Raw genomic sequence first — 15103 nt, 5'->3', positions numbered from 1 at the left:
GCCTAATCAAAAATCTTTTCAATGTCGAGTTTCTGTCACAATAATATACAGAAAAGGTGGCTTGCCAAACATTCGCTATACACAATGGCTGGTGTAATAAATTTATTTGGATGGGTACCCACCCAGTAGATATGAGGATGTACGTACCTGGGCTGTTAACCCGAGAGGTCGACATGCTCAACTATTCTCCTTGATGCTGTTGAAATGTTTTAACTGGAGGATTTAATAATGTTTAATATAATATAGGAATTAAAAAAATGATTTTTTTAAATCCTTAAAACTTGAATACTTTATTTCTAGGAACGACTATTTTTGTTTGAGACGTCCTTACCAAAATATAATATATCTTTAAAATGTGTAAGGGTAATTTACACGAAAATGTCGTATTTCTCAAAAAGGAGTATTTCTCTAACACATGGTTCGCCGTTCTACTGCCAGAGTGCAGTAGTGCTACTTTCACCACTTGCGGTAAAAAAAAAACTCTTCACCCTTCGGTAAAAAAGGAGGACATTACGTTCATGTAATGCATATGAATAAATAATAATAACACCACATAGCAAACACCAATCAACCTTTAACATGGCTGAAGAAAACCATATACATGAAAATTATAAATGTACAAACCCAAATGAACTAAATCTACTTTTTAAAAATGTTAATTTCTCTATTTTAAATATGAATATTAGAAGTTTAAGGAAACACTTCGATGAGCTCTGTATCCTTATTAATAACCTAGATTTTTTTCCAAGCGTAATTGTTTTGACTGAAACACAAATGAAAGATGTTATTCCATATAACTTATCAGAATATACCACAATTTCCTCTGCCTGTAAGCATACTGGTCATGATGGAGTCACTGTCTTCTTTCATAATACTCTGAAAAATGTTGCCACTGAATTTATTGAATTTAAGTCAGCCAATGCAATAAAATTAACCTTTTTTCAAAACAACTATAAATATCACGTATTAGCCATATACAGATCCCCATCATTAAATGATTTTTTATTTGTAAAATAACTAAAATCTTTTGTTAGAAATCTTGACAGAAACAATTTTACTTTTTCCATTTTGACAGGTGACATTAATATAAATATTAATGATAACAATATAAATGTAAATTGTCAAAATGAGTATCTAGATTGTTTATCAAGCTCTGAATATACGTCATATATTAGCTCACCAACTAGAGTAACCTTAAGTAACTCTGCATGTTTAGACCACATATTTGTCAAGTCGCACAAGGCGACCAATATTATCTCTTCAATTCTTGAAACTAATATCACAGATCATTACCCGACCTTTTATGGACACCATTTCAAAAATACACCTCTAAACCAAAAATTCTGTAACTCTAGAAAAAGTAGACATTGATTATAAAACTCTAAACTCTTTACTTCAGTCAGAAAACTGGGAAAATGTAATATCAATAGAAAATCCACATTTAGCATTAGAGAATTTCTATAATACTCTTAGAGAGTATATTCTAAAAAGTGAAAGTAAAATAGTTGTCACTAACAGAAAATATAAAAAAATTAAACCTTGGATTACAGTTGGATTAATTATATCAATTAAACAAAGGGATAAATTATATAGAGAAATTATTATTTTTTTGATAAATTAATGTTTTTAAGACAAGATTTTATTTGTGCATAGCACAAAGGATAACAATTATTTTTATAAGCAATAATTGTTCGCCTGAAACACTCATCCACATTGAAAAAATCTCCTGATAAAAAATACATGACGCCAACGGGACTCGAACCCGTGTCCATTCGATTTCCGGTCGAAAGCTCTGACCACTGAGCAATGGAGGCTTATCTCTTACCCGCGAAATTATTCAATATATGCTAGTGTTTCATTCAACAATTACTGCTTGTTACATTTTTTTCACCTGAGAACAACCAACTTTATTTTATATGAGAAAGGCATTGTAAGTGCTAACTCTCTCACTAGATGGCGTTGAGACAAATTGTCTACATTTTTAGGTGAAATACTTGAACTTGTCAAATATTAATTATTATTTTTTTGATAAATAAATGTTTTTAAGACAAGATTTTATATATGCATAGCACAAAGGATAACAATTATTTTTATAAGCAATAATTGTTCGCCTGAAACACTCATCCACATTGAAAAAATCTCCTGATAAAAAATACATGACGCCAACGGGACTCGAACCCGTGTCCATTCGATTTCCGGTCGAAAGCTCTGACCACTGAGCTATGGAGGCTTATCTCTTACCCGCGAAATTATTCAATATATGCTAGTGTTTCATTCAACAATTACTGCTTGTTACATTTTTTTCACCTGAGAACAACCAACTTTATTTTATATGAGAAAGGCATTGTAAGTGCTAACTCTCTCACTAGATGGCGTTGAGACAAATTGTCTACATTTTTAGGTGAAATAATTGAACTTGTCAAATATTAATTATTATTTTTTTGATAAATTAATGTTTTTAAGACAAGATTTTATTTATGCATAGCACAAAGGATAACAATTATTTTTATAAGCAATAATTGTTCGCCTGAAACACTCATCCACATTGAAAAAATCTCCTGATAAAAAATACATGACGCCAACGGGACTCGAACCCGTGTCCATTCGATTTTCGGTCGAAAGCTCTGACCACTGAGCTATGGAGGCTTATCTCTTACCCGCGAAATTATTCAATATATGCTAGTGTTTCATTCAACAATTACTGCTTGTTACATTTTTTTCACCTGAGAACAACCAACTTTATTTTATATGAGAAAGGCATTGTAAGTGCTAACTCTCTCACTAGATGGCGTTGAGACAAATTGTCTACATTTTTAGGTGAAATACTTGAACTTGTCAAATATTAATTATTATTTTTTTTGATAAATTAATGTTTTTAAGACAAGATTTTATTTATGCATAGCACAAAGGATAACAATTATTTTTATAAGCAATAATTGTTCGCCTGAAACACTCATCCACATTAAAAAAATCTCCTGATAAAAAATACATGACGCCAACGGGACTCGAACCCGTGTCCATTCGATTTCCGGTCGAAAGCTCTGACCACTGAGCTATGGAGGCTTATCTCTTACCCGCGAAATTATTCAATATATGCTAGTGTTTCATTCAACAATTACTGCTTGTTACATTTTTTTCACCTGAGAACAACCAACTTTATTTTATATGAGAAAGGCATTGTAAGTGCTAACTCTCTCACTAGATGGCGTTGAGACAAATTGTCTACATTTTTAGGTGAAATACTTGAACTTGTCAAATATTAATTATTATTTTTTTGATAAATTAATGTTTTTAAGACAAGATTTTATTTATGCATAGCACAAAGGATAACAATTATTTTTATAAGCAATAATTGTTCGCCTGAAACACTCATCCACATTGAAAAAATCTCCTGATAAAAAATACATGACGCCAACGGGACTCGAACCCGTGTCCATTCGATTTCCGGTCGAAAGCTCTGACCACTGAGCTATGGAGGCTTATCTTTTACCCGCGAAATTATTCAATATATGCTAGTGTTTCATTCAACAATTACTGCTTGTTACATTTTTTTCACCTGAGAACAACCAACTTTATTTTATATGAGAAAGGCATTGTAAGTGCTAACTCTCTCACTAGATGGCGTTGAGACAAATTGTCTACATTTTTAGGTGAAATACTTGAACTTGTCAAATATTAATTATTATTTTTTTGATAAATTAATGTTTTTAAGACAAGATTTTATTTATGCATAGCACAAAGGATAACAATTATTGCTTATAAAAATAATTGTTATCCTATGTGCTATGCATAAATAAAATCTTGTCTTAAAAACATTAATTTATCAAAAAAAAATAATAATTAATATTTGACAAGTTCAAGTATTTCACCTAAAAATGTAGACAATTTGTCTCAACGCCATCTAGTGAGAGAGTTAGCACTTACAATGCCTTTCTCATATAAAATAAAGTTGGTTGTTCTCAGGTGAAAAAAATGTAACAAGCAGTAATTGTTGAATGAAACACTAGCATATATTGAATAATTTCGCGGGTAAGAGATAAGCCTCCATAGCTCAGTGGTCAGAGCTTTCGACCGGAAATCGAATGGACACGGGTTCGAGTCCCGTTGGCGTCATGTATTTTTTATCAGGAGATTTTTTCAATGTGGATGAGTGTTTCAGGCGAACAATTATTGCTTATAAAAATAATTGTTATCCTTTGTGCTATGCATAAATAAAATCTTGTCTTAAAAACATTAATTTATCAAAAAAATAATAATTAATATTTGACAAGTTCAAGTATTTCACCTAAAAATGTAGACAATTTGTCTCAACGCCATCTAGTGAGAGAGTTAGCACTTACAATGCCTTTCTCATATAAAATAAAGTTGGTTGTTCTCAGGTGAAAAAAATGTAACAAGCAGTAATTGTTGAATGAAACACTAGCATATATTGAATAATTTCGCGGGTAAGAGATAAGCCTCCATAGCTCAGTGGTCAGAGCTTTCGACCGGAAATCGAATGGACACGGGTTCGAGTCTCGTTGGCGTCATGTATTTTTTATCAGGAGATTTTTTTAATGTGGATGAGTGTTTCAGGCGAACAATTATTGCTTATAAAAATAATTGTTATCCTTTGTGCTATGCATAAATAAAATCTTGTCTTAAAAACATTAATTTATCAAAAAAAATAATAATTAATATTTGACAAGTTCAAGTATTTCACCTAAAAATGTAGACAATTTGTCTCAACGCCATCTAGTGAGAGAGTTAGCACTTACAATGCCTTTCTCATATAAAATAAAGTTGGTTGTTCTCAGGTGAAAAAAATGTAACAAGCAGTAATTGTTGAATGAAACACTAGCATATATTGAATAATTTCGCGGGTAAGAGATAAGCCTCCATAGCTCAGTGGTCAGAGCTTTCGACCGGAAATCGAATGGACACGGGTTCGAGTCCCGTTGGCGTCATGTATTTTTTATCAGGAGATTTTTTCAATGTGGATGAGTGTTTCAGGCGAACAATTATTGCTTATAAAAATAATTGTTATCCTTTGTGCTATCCATAAATAAAATCTTGTCTTAAAAACATTAATTTATCAAAAAAATAATAATTAATATTTGACAAGTTCAAGTATTTCACCTAAAAATGTAGACAATTTGTCTCAACGCCATCTAGTGAGAGAGTTAGCACTTACAATGCCTTTCTCATATAAAATAAAGTTGGTTGTTCTCAGGTGAAAAAAATGTAACAAGCAGTAATTGTTGAATGAAACACTAGCATATATTGAATAATTTCGCGGGTAAGAGATAAGCCTCCATAGCTCAGTGGTCAGAGCTTTCGACCGGAAATCGAATGGACACGGGTTCGAGTCCCGTTGGCGTCATGTATTTTTTATCAGGAGATTTTTTCAATGTGGATGAGTGTTTCAGGCGAACAATTATTGCTTATAAAAATAATTGTTATCCTTTGTGCTATGCATAAATAAAATCTTGTCTTAAAAACATTAATTTATCAAAAAAATAATAATTAATATTTGACAAGTTCAAGTATTTCACCTAAAAATGTAGACAATTTGTCTCAACGCCATCTAGTGAGAGAGTTAGCACTTACAATGCCTTTCTCATATAAAATAAAGTTGGTTGTTCTCAGGTGAAAAAAATGTAACAAGCAGTAATTGTTGAATGAAACACTAGCATATATTGAATAATTTCGCGGGTAAGAGATAAGCCTCCATAGCTCAGTGGTCAGAGCTTTCGACCGGAAATCGAATGGACACGGGTTCGAGTCCCGTTGGCGTCATGTATTTTTTATCAGGAGATTTTTTCAATGTGGATGAGTGTTTCAGGCGAACAATTATTGCTTATAAAAATAATTGTTATCCTTTGTGCTATCCATAAATAAAATCTTGTCTTAAAAACATTAATTTATCAAAAAAATAATAATTAATATTTGACAAGTTCAAGTATTTCACCTAAAAATGTAGACAATTTGTCTCAACGCCATCTAGTGAGAGAGTTAGCACTTACAATGCCTTTCTCATATAAAATAAAGTTGGTTGTTCTCAGGTGAAAAAAATGTAACAAGCAGTAATTGTTGAATGAAACACTAGCATATATTGAATAATTTCGCGGGTAAGAGATAAGCCTCCATAGCTCAGTGGTCAGAGCTTTCGACCGGAAATCGAATGGACATGGGTTCGAGTCCCGTTGGCGTCATGTATTTTTTATCAGGAGATTTTTTCAATGTGGATGAGTGTTTCAGGCGAACAATTATTGCTTATAAAAATAATATAGAGAAATGATAAAATATCAAATGGATTGCCAAAATAATAATCTCAGAACAATGCCTTATCTGAAAACAAAATATCTAATGTACCGAAACTTACTAAATAGACTGATACAAAACTGCAAAAAGAAATACTATTGTGAACAAATTGAAAATGCTAAAAATAATACTAAAAAAACTTGGAATATTATAAATGAAATTGCCAACAAAAAAAATATGTCTTCAAATATTGTAAATGAGGTTAAAATAAATAATGAAATAATAACTAACAAATCGACCATTGCAGAATGTTTTAATAACTTCTTTACAAATATAGTAGACGAGGTACTTCAATCTTCCGGCATTAATGTTAATCATGATTATATGGAGACATCTCCTCAATTAGACTCTAATAACGATTCAATTAACTCAATAGAATATTTTTCTCCTATTACATTTAATGAAATTGAAAAATATATTGATAACCTAAAACCATCCAACTCTAAGGAAAATGATGGCCTATCATGTGATACATTAAAAAAAAAAACAACATGTATTAACGCCATTACAACATATCTTTAATATATGCCTCAAAGATGGTCATTTTCCAGAACAGTTTAAAATCTCCACTATAATACCTATTCATAAATCTGGGGATACGCATAAATTAGACAATTACAGACCAATATCCCTTGTTTCAAACCTATCAAAAATATTCGAAAAATGCATCAAATTTAGAGTCATTGAACACTTAGAAAAATATAAAATTCTATCGAAAAACCAATACGGCTTTCGTAAAGATCTAAGCACTGAGGATGCCATATATGAATTGACAAAAAATATTTATACATCTATCGATAAAAAAAAGAAATGTCTTGCCATATTCCTAGATTTAAGAAAAGCTTTCAACACCGTTAATCATAATTTACTCATTAAAAAAATAACTCAACTGGGCTTCAAAAAACACACACTAAAATTACTATCAAACTATCTTAAAGACAGAACACAAAAAACAAAAATTGGGAATAATTATAGTTCAGAAACACAGATAAAAAACGGAGTTCCGCAGGGAACTGTTCTTGGCCCGATTTTATTCTTAATTTATATTAATGATTTATGTAATTTTGTAATCCCTGGTAAAATTGTTTCTTACGCCGATGACACGGCAATAATAGTGGATGATAATAATTGGACAGAAACTTTTTCGAATGCAACTGTATGTATTTCACTTGTTTCAAAATGGTTAAAATACAACAAACTTGTCTTAAACTACAGCAAAACATTTTACTTACCTTTTTATAAAAACATCAAAAACAAACCAAAAGACAACCTTAAAATTAGAATCCATAATACAACTTGCAATCAAGAAATGTGCTTCCTGTGCAACAAACTCGCTAATGTCAAAAATATAAAATATTTAGGAGTATCAATAGATATTAATCTTAATTGGAAATCTCATATTAATCAAACCACTTCTAAACTAAGATATCTAACCTACATATTTTATAGACTCAAGGAAATTTTAAACGCTGAAAAATTGAAAATGATCTACTTCTCCCTGGTGCAATCTGCAATCACTTATGGCATAATAGGATGGGGTGGTGCACCTGATACATTTATTAAGCCTCTACAAATAATTCAAAAGCACATAATTAAAGTCATATATAACAAAAATAAAACATTTTCGACCGACCTATTATACAAGGAATCTAAATTATTTAACATTCGTAAATTATTTATATTACAAACTATGAAATATCTATTTAAAAACAAAAACAATTTCAAAATAAATGAAAACAGAATGAGCAAAAGAACAAATAATATATTTTACACCCCCCAAACCAATACTAAATTAATGTAGACGCATAGCAGTTTCATTGGTCCTCGTACATTTAACCTTCTACCACTACAAACTCAAATGATAAATAAAAAGATAGAATATATTAAAGAGGTAAAACTATGGCTGATTGACGCAGATATTGAAACGCTTTTACTATAAATTTATTTATCCTTTCTACAACTCACTTGCTGAAACTTTATAAACTATTGTACATAATGTTTTCTCTTTACTTTTTATAATAACTATAAACAAAAAAAAAACTTTTTCTACTAATGTATATTATAATTTAGGTACTTGAAATATAGTAATCGTTTTATATTACCCACACTCAGGCAGTCAGTGCCTTAGTGGGTTTTCATTTCTTTTGTAAACTATTTGGTATTAAATATTATGTTATTTTATACTATCTATTAATATGTATAATATGTGTAAAGAAATGAAAATAAATAGGGTAAAAAAAAAAAAAATGTATTTACCATTAAGGCGATGCAATACGTAGTAATGCAAAATCATGTGTTTTGGTTTGAAAATTTTGTCGCCTAGAAATTTTTTAAATGCTTTTATTAAATACTGCGAGTAGAATACATTCTGGCCTTTGAAATAATCGAGTAGTTTTTAGATAAGTCTTTTTATAAGCTCAGAAAAAATAATGTATTGGCCTACGAAAACTGCTTTAAAGTTCAAAATCTCCTACTTACAAACCGATTTTCGGTTATGGTTTTATTGTATAATGTGACGAATTAAATTATTTATAAAATGATTGAAAAACATTTAAATATTTGTGCCTGAACATCCACAAAATAAAATAAAAGGCACTTTTTGGCCATGTTTTTTTCTTGCATAAATCAAAACAGATGGATGGTGTGAATTTAAGCCTTATCGCCATCTACGTAAGGTGTGTTATTGATAGCCGCTGGATTCAAAATATTACACGACTTAGTGCATCGCCTTAACATAGATTTACATTTAATGAATAAAATAAACAATTACATTAACTTTCCCTCAACACAAACCATCCATCACCCGAAGCAAAGCTGGATACAGTTAACTATAAAATCGAATATTTGGGTGTATGAAGCAATAAAAATTTTCGAATAGTGAAGTTTGTCATCATGAAATTTGCAGAATTGTTTTCTGTATAAAATAAATAAGTCATTGCAATTTTTTATTTTCAGCGCGTAAAGTCATTTCTCAAATGTACATCCTCCTTGTTAAACTGTACGACACCATAGAGGATGGCAACACAGTACGACTCATTGAGCAACTGCTAACTGGCCGTACCTTCAGGGTTTTTCTAGGAGGGCGAAAAAGCAAAAAAATACCCCTCAATAATGGCCTTGCCCAGGGCTCAGTGCTGGCCCCATCGCTATTTAACATCTACACTCGAGACCTCCCTCACACTGAAGGCAGAAAATTTGCTTACGCAGATGACATCGCCGTCACAGCTCAAGCCAAAACCCTTAAAGCAGCAGAAGATATCCTCAATTCTGACCTAAAGGCTTTGGAAGAATATTTCCTCAATTGGCGACTAAAGCCAAATGGGTCGAAAACAGTTGCGACAGCTTTTCATCTTAGCAATTCACAAGCGGATGCCAAACTCTGTGTTCAGTTTGATGGAAAAAATATTTACCATGACCCCCACCCCCGCTATCTCGGAGTTACTTTGGACAGGAGCTTGAACTACCGGTAACACATGAAAACAGTGGGTAAAAAAACCAGGACAAGGCTTGACTTAGTTAATAAGCTAGCTGGAACTAGCTGGGGATGCGACGCCAACACGCTCAGAACAGCATCCATTGCCCTGGTTTTCTCAACGGCTGAATACTGTGCTCCAGTATGGGCTAGAAGCGCCCACACTTCCATGGTAGACGTTCAGCTTAATGCCACAATGCGAACCATCAGCGGGACTTTAAAATCTACTCCTCTCCCTTGGCTCCCCGTACTTGCAAACATAACCCCGCCAAACATCAGGCGAGAAATTGCAACACTGAGGGAATACAAGAAGGCGCTGCAAAAAAGCGCAATACCTCTACACGAAGATGTCGTCTCCCACCCGGCATGCCGCTTGAAGTCCCGAAAGCCCTTCTGGGCGGAAAGAGAGGGGCTCCTCCGACTACCTCTCACCCCAGAAGATAGGTGGAAACTTGAGTGGCAAACGGCCAACGTGGGAAATGCCCATCTCATACAGGACCCCACCGAGAGACAGCCTGGGTTCTCACTGCCTCGCAAAACCTGGTCCGCCATCAATACGTTAAGGTGCTCCCATAGCCGCTGTGCCCACATGATGCACAGATGGGGCCTTAAAGAGTCGGCGATGTGTGAATGTGGTGCGGTGCAGACTACCGAACATGTGGTCAACGAATGCCCGCTCCATTCATTCCCCGGCGGGATTGATGAGGTCCACATGGCGACGCCTGAGGCCCTAAAATGGCTCGCAGATCTAGATGTCCCCCTCTGACCCCCCACCATACGAAAGAAGAAGAATGTACATAGTCTGGCTTTTGAGATATTGACTTTTAAATATCGTGGACTTACAAATATGATTTAACAGCAATAGCATGTGAATGTTAACATCATTGAATATATATGAAGTATTACAGTGTTAAATTTATTTTTAGGTCTTCTAGATAAAAAAATTAACGGTCAGTATTCCAGGGCAGCTCAAGTAACATGTTATGTTTTCATTGAATTCAAAAATTTACACATTCTTTTCATTCCACTCCCAAAATGTGGTTGCACAAATTTATATTGATTTATCTAACAAATATCAATACAATTATACCAGATGTGTGATAAGTGATAAGCAGTCAATACAAAAACATAATCCACAATAGTGGACATCTGTTCACAGCTGAACAATTTGAGCCATTTCTATGTTGATTTATGTGCCCTAGAACAATTCAATCAGGAATTGAACCCACAAGTCTCGAATAGAACAATGTAATAAAGAGGAGTTGTTGGTTTCAATGCGTTTACATTGTAAATAAGATAATAATCTAGTTGACTTTTCTATTGATATCTTAACAAAACCATCTTTATCTTGCGTACAATCAACTTTTCAAGTGGCGGTTCGTAGTTTGGTGAACAAATAATTCTATTAAAAATTTATTATCCTATAAAATTGTTAGGTAGGTACTTAAAATGTAGTAAGAAAATAAATATAGATATAATATTTTCAGTACTTTATTTTTAAACTAACACAACTTGGATAAAAACGTGCTTTCTTCAGGGCGTTATAAGTCTAAGCAGAAAATACGCGAATGACATGGGAAATAATGGGAAAAATTTGTTAAAATATGTGAAATGTAATTCTTAATTTTTGTAATATTTAAATTATAAATAGCTAGTAATATAATAGCTAATATTATAATTTCACTTTTGAAAAAGGCAAATAAAATATTTTAGTTTAAAATATTATATCTTTTATGGGTAGGTACTTTATCGCTTGAATTTGTTCGAACAAACAATTTCAGTTTTAAAATGACATTTAAATCAATTTTTGAAATCAAATTTGAGTTCATTCTATAGTTTATTGAATCAGAGTTTCCGACTCACAACCGATATTATTGTTTTTAATATCAGTGGTTTAATATTACCACTGTACTGTTAATAAGCGTGTTTTTAATTTTACACAACTGCGAAAAAACCATTTAGGTATGATAAATGTTTGATATTGATATTGGGTTAATGCACGGCGGGTAGCAGGATAAGCAAGCAGTTGGATGGATTGAATGAATCAAATACTATTTATAATTTATTATTTTTTTCGACGACTGAAAAATTTCACGATATAAAATTGGATGTCTGCGTAGTGCATAAAACTATTAAATTCTAATTCAATTAAAGGATATTAACATACTTAAACTAAAACTGAAGTTACTCTTTCAGAAATAATTAACTAAATAATTGCCTGTTTTTCCCTTCATTGATATTTATTATCAGTCTATACTCATCTCCACTGTATTTAGATTTTGTCTCTTTATATATTGTTCCTATCATATATACCTATACTTACTTATAGCATAATGATTCTATTTTTTTATAATCAGTGTAACTCTCTCACCAAGCACAAGAACCAGTTTCTTCATTGGTGAGATTGAGAACATAAATATATTTTGTAATGTAAATATATTTTTTATGTACTCATATTATATCCTGTACCCACTTTATATATATTAAATAAAAAAATAAAAAAATGAACTTTAAATTTCCGAAATTTGCAAAAATTATATATAACTAAATTAATAATTCTTTTTTCAATATATATTTGTTGGGTTTTCGATTATCCTGGCAGGTCAACTCGGATAAACACACTTTTACTTGAAAGTTTAAGCTTGGAGAAGATACATAGAGCTACAATTAGAGGCGCCACTGAGTACTAATATCTCGTCGAAACTTGTTCCACTATTAGAACGCGATAAACGGTGCGCATAGACCCGATTCGGTAGTTTTAGTTAGAGCGTTGGAAGAGTTGGAGGTCAGTTGGAGGTCAAAAAGCGGAACCTGTTTTTTGACTTAATGTCTCATCTATATATGATCATCAATGAGAATATACGACTTCACATTCAGGGGACATTATTTAAACACTCTAAATTTCATTTACACTTGCTACATTAACCTCCATTAGTAATAATATTTCAATATTCATTGAATATATCTAATTTCTCAACAAACTATATATATATCATGAAGAAAAGTTACAATACATAATATTTGTTTTTGAAAGGTAACGAGGTTTACAATTCCAACAATAATTATAATATCCCGTGATTTTTAACGATTCTGCGCTAGTATCTATTGTACTATTTTTTTGAAAATTTAAAAAAAAATGTTCTAAAGCTCTGTCGGCACTCCGGATAAATCGCACGCCCGCACTGAGCTCCACGCTCAACCCTCCACGCCATCCGTTCGCAGCCGCCACGGCTACCGTGCTGCCCGCGCTTATCTCGTATAGATCTCAGCCTTCCCCTCCCCTCCCAAGCCTCAATCGACCGTGATAAATACCGGAATATCGGTGATAATCTTTAAACTGCTCTTAAAAATTGCTCCCTTAATAAATATTGAAACATCGGCTTTTATCTCAGGCGTGCGTTGTTCCAGGCACTGCGAGTTGGATCTATACAACATTGTATTTACAAAATGCTCCGAATCATACAAAAATATGTATAAGTACTCTATATTTCTTCTTTGGATGAAATACGTTTCAGGATAAACTCATAAAAGGGCGTAATGGGAATAATATAAAATGAAAGAGATATTATTTCAATGTATATGAAATATAATTGTAAGTCAAACGATTTCAATGTAAATGAAATATAATTCTATGAAATATGATTTGAATATAGCTACATGAAATACAATTGTAAGAAATGTGATTTCAATGTATATGAAAAATAAATGTTTGAAATATTATTACAATGTATATGAAATATAATTGTATGAAATACATGATTTCAATGCATATGTAATATGACAAAGTTGTATGGTGAATCTTCAGAAACAGCCTAAAGGTAAATTAATTATTATTACTTCATGTATGATTCATACTTACATACTTATGTTTCTATTAAATAGTATTTTTTAGTTATTTTATGTCATTGATATTATTATTTCATGTATAACTACCACAACACGGGCATTAGCCTAGTATGGTAGTTAAAACAATGTCTAAAAATGTAACATCTAAACATTTATAAAATAATAAATAAATAAAAAATAAAAAATATTCTAATCAAAACATTGCTTATTTTGTTTTTGTTGACCAGATCTGAATAGCCAGGTAATTCCCCATCTTACTCTTCCTCATCTAATTACCCTCCCTACTCCCTTAAGCCTCACAATACACCAAAATTGAGGATACCATAGACCCACTCGCTCCAGACAGAAAAAAATTGTTGGCTTTGATGTTTTTATTACTGTCCTTTTACCGGTAAAAAATTTTGAAACCATATTTTTTTGTTTCATTGAAGAAGAAGATAATATTAAGAAATCAAAATGAATCATGATAAAACAAGACACAGAAAATAAATAGATAATGGTCATAACTACGAATCGAATCGCTGTCTAACCTAATTGAAACTACTTATTAAACGTTATATTTGTCGATCTCATATTTTACTTCAAAATTAATTAATTGATCATTCACAAAAGGTAGTTGCCAAAAATATGGGAAAAAATTAGGTACAGAATAATATTGCCTTTTTTGTTCTATAATCCATATTTTGATTTTGTATTTGAAATGTTTCTATTTCCCCCCACTTTTTGTATCGAGTGAAAGATGGTTGAATGCTTTTTATTTCTTTGTCCAAAGCTTGTCTTTACTGTCGGAGTTTATTAATTGTTTTTTGTTTTTTGTCTGTAAATGATACTAGTGCTTTTGTGTATAATTGGCGTATATTGAATACGTCAAACATGGTGAATATGTGTGTCATTTTTTGTTTTTTAAGTATTACCTTTAAGATGTGTTTCTGTGCGATTTTCATATTAGCGATTGCTGAATTTGTTGCACCTCCCCAAACAATGATTCAATATTCTATTATGGATCGACAAAGTGAAAAATATATCACGCCAAAAAAATTTCATTTTTGCAAATATGTTTTCACAAAATTCGACTTTCAAATTGAGCAAATATCCGGATTAACAAACTTTATTTAAAATAAGTTATTATTATATCCTGATGAAGCTTGGTTGAAGCGAAACCGGGCGATGTGTAACGTAATAAATATTCGTGGTTAAAAACAAAGTGTTTGTTTTATTTTTAAAAATATAATGTCTAACCACAAAGTAATTGCTTCTTATGAAAAAAAAAATTAAAAAAAACTTTATTTAATTTATTTTTTTCAAAAATATTCTGCGGAAGGTAATGCTATGTAATATGGGTTTCTCTCGGCGCACGGGACGTAATATTATTTGATATTAAACGCTGTAAGTACCTAAGTTTAAAACATCCTCGTGGTGATTTATTTCTCACTTACAAATTTTACGTCCGCTTTTATTACCCGGTTGCCTTTTGTGAAAACG

General features: G+C 31.9%; 1 non-coding gene across 1 annotated transcript; it reads right to left on the bottom strand.

The window, feature by feature from the left end:
• Positions 1 to 2573: 2573 nt before the first annotated feature.
• On the bottom strand, positions 2574 to 2646 carry TRNAF-GAA (transfer RNA phenylalanine (anticodon GAA)). Its single transcript has one exon. It is a non-coding gene; the product is annotated as a tRNA-Phe (tRNA).
• Positions 2647 to 15103: the final 12457 nt, after the last annotated feature.

The sequence above is a fragment of the Hesperophylax consimilis genome, chromosome 7 (genome assembly GCF_061612785.1).
Source record: "Hesperophylax consimilis isolate HC1 chromosome 7, BYU_Hcon_1.0, whole genome shotgun sequence".
NCBI lineage: Eukaryota > Metazoa > Arthropoda > Insecta > Trichoptera > Limnephilidae > Hesperophylax > Hesperophylax consimilis.
This window is presented reverse-complemented; position numbering and strand designations above follow the sequence as displayed.